At 42.6% G+C, this 10,818-nt stretch overlaps 1 protein-coding gene across 5 annotated transcripts in view; it reads left to right on the top strand.

Annotated features, from left to right (window-relative positions):
- The first annotated feature begins 2,002 nt into the window (after positions 1 to 2,002).
- The window catches only part of SEMA6A (semaphorin 6A), a 135,007-nt gene continuing 126,191 nt past the window's right edge, over positions 2,003 to 10,818 (top strand). For all 5 annotated transcript variants that reach the window (XM_034774673.1, XM_034774671.1, XM_034774672.1 and 2 more), the window contains exon 1: positions 2,003 to 2,529. The gene's annotated coding sequence lies outside the window, so the exon portion shown is untranslated. The remainder of the gene's footprint in view (positions 2,530 to 10,818) is intronic.

The raw sequence follows: 10,818 nt of genomic DNA, 5'->3' as shown, positions 1-10,818 counted from the left end.
GATTAACCCAGCCAGCAGCTAACAAACTGGGATTGGTGGGGTGGGAAAGACAACTGGGACCTGATCTGCCAAACACGACTAGCCCTATTTCCCTAGAGGCCATCGGACGGATGGCATCGTGGTACTGCAGATTAGTGCCCTCCGTGAATGTATAATGTCAGTAACATGCGATTAGGAGGTTACACAATAGACTGGAATACTTCTCCATATAACATGCGTTGTGGAAACTGTATAGCGGTAGCTGGAGATATACGTAGCATGCGTCTATCTGTACAGAGCAGAGACTGGAGCGGGAGGAGCTGTGTCTGTGTATCTGCGCACACAAACTGAACTCGCAGCTGAGAAGTGCGCCACAGTACCATGCTAGCATGACAGGAGGCAGGGGAGCTCCCGCTGTGCTAATACGTGCGCAACTCAGACGTCCGATCCTGCTGCCATTGAAGTTAGTGGGAGTTTTGCCGTCGCCTTCAGAGGAAGCCAGATCAGGCAGCAACTTTGCAAATTTAATCAAGTCTCGCATTGTTTGCCCAGGCGAATTAGTGCAGCGGCCCCTTCTGGCACACCGGGAAAACAGCAAGAGACAGCTCGGAGACGTCTTTCTCCCAAGGCTAAACCCCTCTAGGTAGAGCTATTGTGTGCGTGTGTTCTTAATCATATCATCTGAGATACACTGTACACACAGACTGTACTTATAATATAGGCATATGCTGTGTAACTTGTGTACATACGCAGTGGCACTTAGGTTTCAGAGGTGCAAGTTAGACCACCTGAGGCTTCTGATTTGTTTTTGACTCCGGGCACTTTTTCATTGTCATCTTTTCAGCTCTCTCCTGCAGACCTTGATATACAAGTATAGCTCCCTGCTCTTTTGCTGCTGCTTTCTCTTAAAACGAAACATTGCTACTGGTATGGGAAACAGTTTTAGTGGACCCGGAATAATCGCGGTGGTGGAAAATTTCGATTGCCAACATTTTCAACATTTATGGTTGCCTCACTCAGTACAAATCTGACGTAGACATAAGCATATACATATGGGGTAGAAATAAGGATATACCTTGGGAATGGAGAGGAGTGAGGATGTATTGGCCTTTGGCAAGTTTCCTTTAAAAAAAAGTCTTTTTTTAACGCGGGCGATGGATGGAGGCTGTGTCTTGGCAAGTTAATGTTTGTAGAAGAAAGGTTATCCCTTTTCCTCTCTTCATGCACCTGTATAAAATAAATATTTAAAATGTGCGTGTGTAGGTATTTTTATTGGGGATTTTTTATTGGCACTACATTCACTTTATTAAGGATTTAAATAAAAATTTTCTCATTGCATATAAATACAAAATTTCAATCACAGTGTTCAGACTATCATAGTTCTGTTAGTTTATTCTTGGCATATATTTTTCTTTCAAGAGCTGTTATATCTACTTATTTGTATAAGAATACTATGTACTGAACAGTTATTTTACATATATTTACATATCTTATAGTCAATTCGCTTTGTGTGTAGGATGTTCATTGCTCTAGGATTTGAGCAGTGGAACAGTTCTCAGAATTAGAAAGTCTTAATTCACTTACCCTCATCCTTCAAAACTTTTTTTCATTTAAGAAAATCGATGAGCAAATCCTTTCTTGTATCTCGTCTCCTGGAGCACTTCTTCCTTGCCCTTTTCTGCGTCAAGAATCAGTAATACTTCTCTCATCACTGCTTTATCCCCAGTCCTGATTACAAACACAGTACTGTACATAAATGCTGTATATGGGGTAAGGGCTTTTCCAGCTCTTCACTTTCGTTACCTTCTTGTTTGTATATGTCGGGGGGAGGGGGAATATCCACTTGGAAACTCGCCATGCTCTCACCCTATCCCCTACCCATTGCACATGCTCATCCTTGTTCGGTACAGCAAGGGACTGGAGAAGAAGGGTGGGTGGAATCAAGTGAGTCCATCTGGAGAGATCCAGTCCGGGATTTGACTCCACCCGCAGCGAAGCTGCCTTCCTTTGACAGAGGAGTTGGGACTCGGAGACAAGCAGTGGGGAGAGAGGTTGCTCTGAACTCCTCTACAAACACAGTTCAATGACCAGGAGCTTTGGGCTAAAGCAACCGCGCTTTCCTGCCGTGGCACACAGAGTGCCGCCTGCCTAGGAGTTTTCCTGAAGCAGCCTCTACACCTGGCGCACTTTTGGTAGAAAGGGAGCAGGACAAGACCCTGAAATGACTTATCTCCTAAGATTCGACTGAAGGGGACTTCCTGGAGTGGGATCCTAGTGGAATTTGGGTTTGGAGAGGAGTTGCTAAACCTTTTTTCCTCTTCCCCCTTTTCTCTCCCGTCATTGGAAATGAGCAAATTGCATTTGCATTCCAGAAAGTAGCAATATTAAACATCCCATCCCCCAAAGAAGCACACATGTAGTAATGACAAAGGATTGCAAAGGAGAGAGTGGATCCAGTTTCCCAGAGAGATCCCCTTAAATGGATTACTAAATGGGACACTACATCAGCTAGTTCTGTCCTCTAGCTGCCTAGATACATGCACCGAAAAGGTACAGTACTCCCCGCTCCATATCTATATCTAATCCTTTGGGTTGCTTGCAAAGGAAGGCTCCTCCTGGCTTGCACTGGCGGGTCCGGGAGAAGCGTGTTCGGTGTGTGGTTAAGGTTGGCTGCTGGTTTCTAGCTCGGCAGCGCTTCGGGAAGGCAGGGGAGAGCCGCCCGCCCTAGCACACGTTGTGCGGCTGCCCCTGCCCGGTCAGCTTGCGGCTTGGGCTGCCTTTTTTATCAGTCTAGCTGCTCAGCCCGCTGGCACACCGGGGCGTCCCTATGGGGCTCGGGCGCTAGCTGGGCTGAAGGCGTTTGTCCTCGCGCCTCACTCAGCCCCGCTTGTTCGCAGCGGACGCGGAGCCGGGCTGCTTTGCCCCGCCGCTGGGCGTGCGCGCTGCTGCGGTGCGGGGCGCCCCGAATGAGAGATCCAAAGCGGGCCGGGAGCGGGCTCTGGGGCTCCCAGCCCCCGCCTTTAGCTGCTCATCCCGGGGCTGCAGAGCGTCACGGGGGGAGCTGGCGAGTCTTTGTTATGGGGACAATGTGAGCGCCTTGCACGTGCGTAATCCCTGGGCGCTGCTCTTTAACCCGGGTATTGACGCTGTTGTTATTGACACGGGCGCTGGGTGTGGAACAAAGGAGCCTCCTGCCAGCTGGGAGCCCCACACGCTCTGCCCCGCGCCCCCCGTGCCCATGCTGGTCCCTGGGTGTGGATGTGCGCTGCTGCCTGGCTGGCTTTGTTCGCTAGCATGGGGCTGGCGCTCCGGGCTGATCTCCCCCTCCCAGCCGCGGGCTCCTGTCATTGCTTTGCCAGCAAGGAGCGGGGGAGGCTCTGGCGCTGTCCCCCCCACTCCTAGCTGGGGTGTGTGTTTGTGTCGGGAGCCACCACGGGCTGACTCCCCGCAGCGCCAGTCGGCTCCGAGCGAAGGTGGCTCTCGGGCAGGACTGTTCCCCGCCCCCTCTCGCCGCTGCTGTCAGCTCCTCTGGCACTGGGGTGGGGGCGGCTCAGGCACTCCCTCCCCCATGGTCCTGCCAGCCACACTGGAAGGGCCCACGGGGCTGACCCGCTCTTGCCAACTGTCCGCACTGACCCGAGCATGAAGGAGCCACAACACGGTCCTTTAGGAAACCAAAGCCCTCGCCCTTTCCCTCCTCTGAGCGCCCTTGCCCTGCTGCTCCCCCAGTGTGTGTCCCCCCCCACCCTTCAGACCCCGGGGAACTAGGCAACCCCATGGCAAAGTTTGTCTAAAAGGAAATAACAGGCCTGGATCGCACAATGGAGTGTTTGTTCCGAGCTCCCTCCTAAAAGTGCTGCCTGGGTGAAAAATACAAGGCGGGGGAAGGGGAGGCGAGGGGGGCTCCCTGCTGTAGGGAGTAAGAAGGAACCGTCCTGGGATGGCGATAAGCCCCCTCGCCCTCCGGACTATTTCAGACAGAGAGTGTTAGATCTGAAAGGGACAGAGGACTTTCCGCCACTCTCACCACCGAAATCCCAGCCAGCAGCAGAGGGCGGAGGGGGATGATAGTGGCAGGGAGGATGCTGCTGGTGGGAGGGATTTTTGTGTGTGTGTGCAGGAGCATGAAAAGCTCTCAGTTGAGAGTAATGTGCATTAAGTGCTCTGGCTGTGAATTTGCATGAGCGAAAGTGGGAGCCTGAGCCTGCAAATCCCCATGAGTTGTTTTCCTGCCTGCTGGTGTATTGGAAAAGTGGAGCAGAACTGAGACTGCCTGGGGGAAGGGGGAAAGTTGAGAGCTGGTGGCTGCTGGCCTCCTACAAGCAATTACAGAAGTAACAATTATTAGATAAATCAGTCTGGGTCAGGGGATTGTTGGCTCCGGGGCCAGTGAAGCCATTTGGGGCATTCTCGTGGCCCGGGAAATGTTAGTGAAAGTTTGAAAGTGTGAAAAGGCATCTGGTTTGGGCTGCACTGAGCGCTCTGTGCCAAAGATTTTTGCTTTACTTCCAACTAGCTTTGCTTGTGATGAGAGGAGGGGAAACTGGTGCTGATGACTGACATCCAGAGGAAGGGTTAAATGTAAAAACCACAGCTTTCCCTGTTCCTTTGAAGCTAGGCTCCCAGCAGCTTTGACAAAGTTAAGGCAGTAGGGCTTTTTTTAACCATAGTCAAAGAATCTCATAGAATATCAGGGTTGGAAGGGACCTCAAGAGGTCATCTAGTCCACTTGAGTGACTATTTAATGGCTAGTTGTAATATAGTAATTATTGGGTTCTTCCTACATGTCTGCTTGACCACTTGTTTAGAAGGAAATTTGTTCTTCTCTTTTCTTCTTTCCTAAGATAATTAGCTGGTCTTTAAGTATGTTTGTAAACCTACATACTTATGCCAATGTTTATGCATTTTCAGACCTCTTTAAATTGAGGCAGAATGAAGATCATGAAGTTCATTGCAGATACAGAAATAGTGGCTTTAATTAACTTGGCTATAAATAAAAAATGCAAATTCCTAATGGGGGGGCATGTTTGGGTCTGTAAATACATAACAGGAGAGTTAAATCATCCCAAACACTTTCTATCTCTGGTCTACATATAGTATGGTATTATTTGAAATACACCCTGATAACTCCTGCTTAATATAAACCAGAACTAACGTTAATTATTAACCCAACCTTAAATATAGGGGCAAAATCTTGTCTCCAGCTATTATCCTGTCTTTGTAAAAACAATTTCAATAACTGTGAGTTTGGTTTACACATTCTTATTTACTTTGGGCCCCATCCTGCAATCATTCCTCATGCGAGTAATCTTTACTCACAGGAGTAAATTCATTTACTTCAATAGGACTCTTCCAGTGAGTAAAAATTACTTGCAGAAGGAACGCTTGCAGGATCAGGCCCTTTATGCAGCTCTTGCCCAGATTATTCGACTGGTTTAAGATGTGCATAAATATTACTGTTTTTAGAGATTGGTTTGTGGATTTCAGAAAAAATAATGAAAAAGACAAATGACCTTGTTTTGGTTAATGGGGCTGGCCAGCATATTTTGAAGAAAAGTGGGCCGTTGCCAGCAAGCCCTTCCTTACAGTAGTAGTCCCACAGGACTTTGAATGGAACTACTGGCATGAGTAATAAAATAAAAACCCCAAACCACCTACAGTGCCAATGTGTTTCTCTGTTTATAGTTTTCTTTAGAATATAAAACATCCAATTTTTATATTGGTAACCATTTATAAAAGACCCAAAGACAATAAGACAAAGGGCGTATTCTTCTTGTATAAACCCTAAATATAAAAAATATGGGTGCAATTCTATACTCCTTGTTTCAGGAAAATCTTCCACTGACTTCAATGGAAGTTTAGTCGAGGGACTGCAGGATCCAGCCTTACCTCTGTAAATGATAAACTGATGTTTTTTTAAGAATAATTAATTTCATGCAATACAAGATATTTGCTACATTTGCTTTTCATATAATAGGAGTCAAAGAAGATATGAAACATGAGTGAATAGTTTGAGTGAAAAGAATCATATGCTCACAGATGTTTTGCATATTCTCAATTAGTTTACATTAGAACTGTATATTTTTCTTATGGTGGCAAAATCTACTTTATCAGCTAAACCAATACTCCTAAAAGAGGGGGATAATTGGGCTAAAATTTACTAGGAACATGTGTATTTAACATGTCTTAACTACTTGAAGATAAAAGTAGATGGTAGCTATGGCCCCTTTTTTAATGTTTGTAATTTGAGGAGGGCAGCTATTGCAATTGGAGTCAAAAGAAATAGGTAGCAGAGGGTATAGATAAGGAGCTGCTTTCATTGATTCATTGATTTTTTAAAAAGGAGCAAATTAATGACCTGTGATAAATCCAAAATAGAACTGTTCACATTAAAAAGGAAATAGGTGATTGTGAACCTGTTTGTGTGTGTGTTTTTGTAAGGAAAGGGGAAATTTGTCATCTTGTTTTGAAGAGCGAGAAGAGCCATACATAAATACATCTGAAAGGAGTTCACACGGTTTACAGAGGGAAGACATAAAATGTTTTAGGATTAAATTGGCCTGAGATAACACGTGGGTTGCAACCTACTTGTTTGCAGGAACACATTGTTATGCTACCCAAACAAATGTTTTGTGTATAGTACATGGCTACCATACATGATAATAAAATGCTCAAAACAAACTACAGAGTAAAATCTGGAAAGTAATATTCATTCTGATATATTTTTATATATTTTGGCAAACCATATGTAGGGAGAAAGGCTAATGATACTAAAATAGAAATCTTATATTCCTAAATAGGTACAGATGCTGCTTTCTTTTACCTTTTTTTTTCCATGTGACTTCACTAGTAATGTCAATTCCAGAGCCGGATCTTCAAAAGCTGACTCACGTGAATAATCCTTACTCCTCTGAGTAGTTTCATTAAAGTAAAATGGGATCATGTAAGCAGGGATTACTCTGGTGAGCAAGAGTTTGCAGGATTAAGTCCCTACACTGGAAATTCTATCCTATGGTAAGAAATGGTCCATAGTCAGGGCCTGATATAGTGAGGTGCTGAGCACATCCTTGCAGTATGAAACCCTTAATGGTAATATAGCCCTAAGGCTCTGTATCAGTGGTCTGATTTGAGTGAGGTCAGAGTCAGGTCTGTAATAAATTGTGCTGAACTCCATGTCTTTTAATTCCCTCTTACACCTACCAGCACACCTGGTGATTCTTAAAGCATTTTACAACCATTAACCAATTGTCCTCCATAGCATTACAATGAGGTGGGTAAGGAATATATGGAGATCACTTTGACAGTGAAATGTGGCCACCTCTGGTACAGAGTGGAATTGTTGTTCAATAGCATACAGCAGTAGTACACAACTGTTAGGATAGGAAGCAGAGAAAATTGGATCCTGATCTGTGAACTCTTAGGCTGGTGAGTAACTTTACTTGATCTCAGTGAGGCCACACATATGAGTAAAGTCACTCGGTAGTCAGTAGGCAGACCTGGGGCCAAATCTAGACCACCAGACACTTTTGAATAGACCACAAAATCTTTTTACAGTATTTATTTACTATTATCATCATTGTTATTATTTTTGTATTACTTTCTCTGGAGTCTGGAGCTTGACTATACCTTGACCAAGAAATTTGGACCTTGACAACAAATAATTGATTAACCCAAGGTGTTTGCAGCATTGGGCAAGCAGAACTTAATTTCCCGTTGGAATTTGGTCTGGCACCAGAATTAACATCTCTCCTTTTCTTATGATGCACAAATCTATTTTATCAACTAAATCAATATTCCAGATGGTGGAAATAATTGAGCACTGAAATTTACATTTTTGGGGATATTTAATTATCACAAATGGTCAAGAACTTGGCTTAGGGCTCATCCAAAGAGTGGCACTGGTAGATGTATAGTGCCTCCAAGCACAAAGCTGGGATATTGATATAGCACTTAGAGGGAAGAGTGCCCCTTACTGAATTGCCATTTATTGCAGATCCTAAATTTCTTCTGAAGATCTCCAAACCACAAACTGATCTTGCCTGTCGCTTTTTAGCAATAGTGAGCTCTGAAAGGGTCAAAGCAACAGGGAAAATGAAAATAATTTTAAAAGTAAAGACGTATAGCTAAGAAATCAATCGTTCAGAAAGTCATAGTTTATTTTAAAAATATATCCATAGAAGGACTCATTATTTTTTACATTTCAGAAGCAGAAAAGCTGCTAATGGTTAATGAAGGGGCCACAGGAAATAGAGAAGGGAAGAGACACATAGGAAATATCCCACTTCCTCCCCCAACACAAAATCAGCAAATTTTTGGCTTTTGTGCACCAGATGAACAGAAATAAGGCTGCCAACCTAATGTTTTTTGAAATTTAGAGTTTGACTCAAGCCATAATTTTACAATTTGAAATAGATATCACTTTATGAAAACAACTTTTAAAAAGCAAGAACAACTAGAAAAGAACCACAACCACATTATCCCATAATTCAACTGTAAAACCCCATGAAAGTTCAGTCTTCCAGGGCCTTCCACAGTTTGGAATTATAGTTATTTATCAGCTAAAAAGAGGGGTAGGTAATGCTGTGTGTGAAATACAGAGATTTTCTTGTATGAAAGGATATTTTTTGGTTCCCAAAATATATCTGTAGTGGTTGAAACAGAGATGTAAAATGAAATAGATAAACTAGCTATTAACAGAACTGCCAGTTGCTGTATCTCAAGAGTGAAGACATATGGTAATTCACTGCATTCATGATGACCTTTTTTTTTTAAGTATTGTTAGTAATAGCTATTTCTATATACAGTATTTTAGAGCAGATACTTGGAATGTTTAATATGCTGCCTTCTCCTATTTCTTTTCTGTGGTTATCAAACAAAACTGCTACTGAGGGGATTTCTGCAAAAATATTTGTTAAATGTTCATGCCATATTGAAATTAATAGGATTTTTGCCTGCATGAAGGATTGCAAAATTGGGCCCTTAGTGGTAGGTTAAGAAGAAAGTATGTTCCAATACATCTGTGGTTTCTATATCTAATTGCCTTCAGTGGAAACCAAATGTTTATGGAAGCAGAAAGAAGTGAAGAGTGTTTTTGTTATGGGGTTTTTAGGGTAGCCTGATACCAATGAATAGAGGGTATGTATCAGAAGTTTTCCTGGAGGGGATAGTGACTTACTTATTTATTATGCATTTTTATAAATGTTCCAGGCCTTTCATCAATGTTGTAGTAACCACTAGCCTCCAGCAGTGAAAATGAGTGTCCTGATGTTGCTGATGAAAAGGAATGTACCTCTTATGAATCCCAAACACAATGCGGAAAATTGTATCCCAACATATTCCCAACCCCAGCAAACATTACCCCCACTTCTTATACCCAGCTATGCAGGCTCAATTGGATGATTCCAATATTAGATATGCTTGCATTTGGCTTTGAAATGTCCAGGTAGGAAATTGTCTGTATTGTTCCCTTCATCGTTCTGGTGGATTTTTATCTGTCACTTGTATGGGAGAAACCCGTCTTTTCAGTGTGATATAAATTAGCATCTAAACAATGTTTTGGACTTAAAAGAACAAAAGCCCAGTTTTGTTGATGCCTATCAAAATCTACTTTTTATTGGTAGTTTGAGATGGATTCTATGCTAATTTCTCCTGCTTTCTTGAATTATGGCCTACCTAGACACTGTCGCTGGGATCTTCATCTATTAATCATGGAAGCTGCTTTCTTATTCGGTTGCCATAGTTTCAATGTCTCAGATAGTGTTGGGGTGCCTTGGGAAAGGCTTGAGATATACTAGGACTTGCAAACCTTGCCATTATTTTGGCACTAGTAGAGCTCTAAAAGAATAGAAAACAGCTTCCAACATAATTCAGTGTTGGATTAAAAGAGGCAACTCCTAGATATGTCTCTCTGGACCTTGTTATGTGAACATCCAGCTGATTTTTTAATCTCAAGATTTGCTTCTTGCTAAGTCTTGCTGGTAAAAATGTACAGTTCAGAGACTAATGGCTACTTTTATCTATTGCAAGAGCAGGAAAGGCTTTTCATTAGGACTGTTGATAAATGGTTGGGTAAATTAGGGCATTTAGGGTTTAGTTTACTAAGCAGTCCAGGTAATCTGTTTTAGAATCTCTTGGGCCTAGGTACATGACATCATGTTTTTGACAGAGTAAACATTTGTTTAGTTTCTATTATTAGCTTTATTTAACCCTTCCTTTTTGGGGAGGGAGGTCTCCATTCACAGTGAGGAACATTTTACTGGCTACAGTGGCCATTTGAGTTATTCAGCAGGGAAAAAAGGAAGTAAACTTTTGGCATTCAGAACTAGTTCTCTTTCAGCACTGTATGAGAACAAACATTTACTTTTCTTTAAGGTTGTAGTATCTGTTTTTAATTATAATATTAAATCATTTGTAGCTTTGTATAGGCAGAAGTAGAAGCAGATACTAGTAGCTCACCTGTAAAATGGTGTCTTGTTTGATAGTGGGGGGGAAAGTGGTAGACTAGTAAACTGGTATAGTAAGAAACACTAACTATAGCACAATATGCATTTCTCACTCTAATTAATTATTTGTGTCTGTCATATACGATGTAAAATAGTGCACAGCTTTCTTTTGGTAAGAAAATTATGGATCTGCCTGTCTTCCCATTGAAGCAAAATTCCCATTGACTTCAGCGTGAGAAGGAATGAACCATTCGTTTTTAGCAGATTCTTAAATCCCATTTTCTGTTCGATTTTATTTCCAGTTTCTCAAACAGGAATCAAGTGCTTCCCTCCAGTTTTAATAATGCAATTTGATTCCCATATAGATAAACTTGACCAGTATTTTCCCTTCAAAAAA

This window comes from Trachemys scripta, chromosome 6 (genome assembly GCF_013100865.1).
Source record: "Trachemys scripta elegans isolate TJP31775 chromosome 6, CAS_Tse_1.0, whole genome shotgun sequence".
NCBI classification, from domain to species: Eukaryota; Metazoa; Chordata; order Testudines; family Emydidae; genus Trachemys; species Trachemys scripta.
The sequence above is the reverse complement of the archived record's forward strand: the minus strand, read 5'-3'. Positions and strand labels throughout refer to the sequence as shown.